The following is a 1,992-nucleotide window of genomic DNA, read 5'->3' as shown; positions in this document are numbered from 1 at the left end:
GATAGATGAGTTTTATTTTCCTTTGTTTGGTTAATTATTTTCTACTTTATTATAATCAGTATGTGATAGCTTTCTAATTATTTTTAAAGATGCTCTTCGTAGTGCTCTGTATAGTACTCTGTTTGGTCTACATCATTTTCACTTCACAAAGCTATTGTATTTCATCATCACAGCAGCCTAGGAATAAGTAAAGAACAACATATATTCTTACACCACATTTTACATATAAGGAAAGGGAGGTTTGGGGAGTTTTCTCACCTGTTTGAGGCCACACAGCTTGTGGCTAGAATAGGTGCAATACACCAGGGGTCCAAAGGCTGGTTTGCGACTTGCCATGATACCTCATTCCCTCTCAGTGACATTCTCATCATTCTAGACTTGAAAGGACACACCTATCTGGTCATTTCACTGCCCTACCCAAAGCCTTCTGTGAATCTCTCTAGGGCAAAGTTTCTCAACCTTGCAGCTATTCACTTTCTCAGTCTGGTATCTTTGGTCCTGGGGGTGGGGGTTGTCCTGTGTATTGTGGGATGTTGAGCAGCACCCCTGGCCTTTACTTACTAGATGCCAGCTGCATCCTCCATCTTCCAAGTTGTGACAAGCAAAATGTCTCTAGGCATTTTGTAGATAAAATTGCCCCTTTTTGGGAAGCAGCCCTAATCCCTGGGAGTGACACAGAGGAGTCCCACCAACTCTGGTCTCTGGTTACTTCTGTAGCAGCCTTCTTCCCAGTTCATCCTTCATATTAATTCCAACATCTCTTTCTTCTTTCACTTCCACCTTCTTTTTGTTTAATTTCTCAGGCAGGTGAAATCTTTGCTACAAACCGTCCTACCCCATGAGGTACCTTTCTCTGTGAACTCAGAGCACCCTCTCCTACACTTCACCTTATCTGTCTTCTCAGCCCAGGTGAGTTCTTGAGGGCATGGGCTATGCTATCTTCATCTTTGAAGCCCATCATGCCTACAAAGAGGACAACATCAATCCTTGGGCTGGAAGGTGGGAGGGGAGAAAAAAGAGGAGGATTAGAAGAGGAAAGATAGGGAGGGGAAAGATCACTTAGTTTGGAGCAGTAATTAAGGACATTTTCACAATTTAGGGATTTGTTTGTTTGAAAGATCTGTTTATTGTCCTCTTAGTTTATGATTCTGCCAAGTTTGGTTTGTTTTTTTTTTGTATTTTTTCTTTTGAATTGGAAGCAAGCAGTAAAGGGGGTCACAGCCAAGCTTGTCTCTTGTGAATAATGGTTCAAAAAACGTCCAATAGCTTGAGAACTGAAGCAATCTGATAATTCTGTATCTATAACAGCAGCAAAGATCCCCGTTGGTTCACAGTTAAAGTGCTCACCTGCTAACTAAAGGTTGGCAGTTCAAGACTACCTAGCTGCTTTGCAAGAAAGAGACTTGGTGATTTGCTCCTTTAAAGATTAAAGCCTAGAAACCCCTAGGGGCTAATTCTACTCTGTCATATGAGTCAAAAATTCACTGGATAGCACCTAACAACAACAACAACATAACAGCAGTAATAGTAATAGCATCTGTGATAATAAGTTCGCATTCAAGGAAATTATATTTCCCAGGCTTCTTCTCTTATAGGTGTTCTAATGGTGTAGTGGAGTAAATGTTGACCCCAAGGTTGGTGTTTCAAACCCACCATATGCTCTGTAGGAGAGAGATGAGGCTGCCTGCTTCTTTAAAGCAAGACTTACAGTTTGGGAACCTCTGTGAAGCAGTTCAAGTTCAGCTTATATGGTTGCTGTGAACTGGAATCGACTGAATGGCAGTGGGCATTGGGTTCTGCCCTTTGAGCATGACTTTTTCAATCTGAAAATATGCATAATAAAAATGGCTACTTCAGGACTGTCAGTGGGGACAAAATGAGCTGAAATGTGAGGCTCACCCAGTGCAGCCCTGGGTGCTTGCTGTGCATTCAGCTCATCTCATGGAAGTCAAAGTCAAAATCCCCCAAAATTTAACATCTAGTTTCTGTACA

This window comes from Chrysochloris asiatica, unplaced genomic scaffold (genome assembly GCF_000296735.1).
Source record: "Chrysochloris asiatica unplaced genomic scaffold, ChrAsi1.0 scaffold00258, whole genome shotgun sequence".
NCBI classification, from domain to species: domain Eukaryota; kingdom Metazoa; phylum Chordata; class Mammalia; order Afrosoricida; family Chrysochloridae; genus Chrysochloris; species Chrysochloris asiatica.
This window is presented reverse-complemented; position numbering follows the sequence as displayed.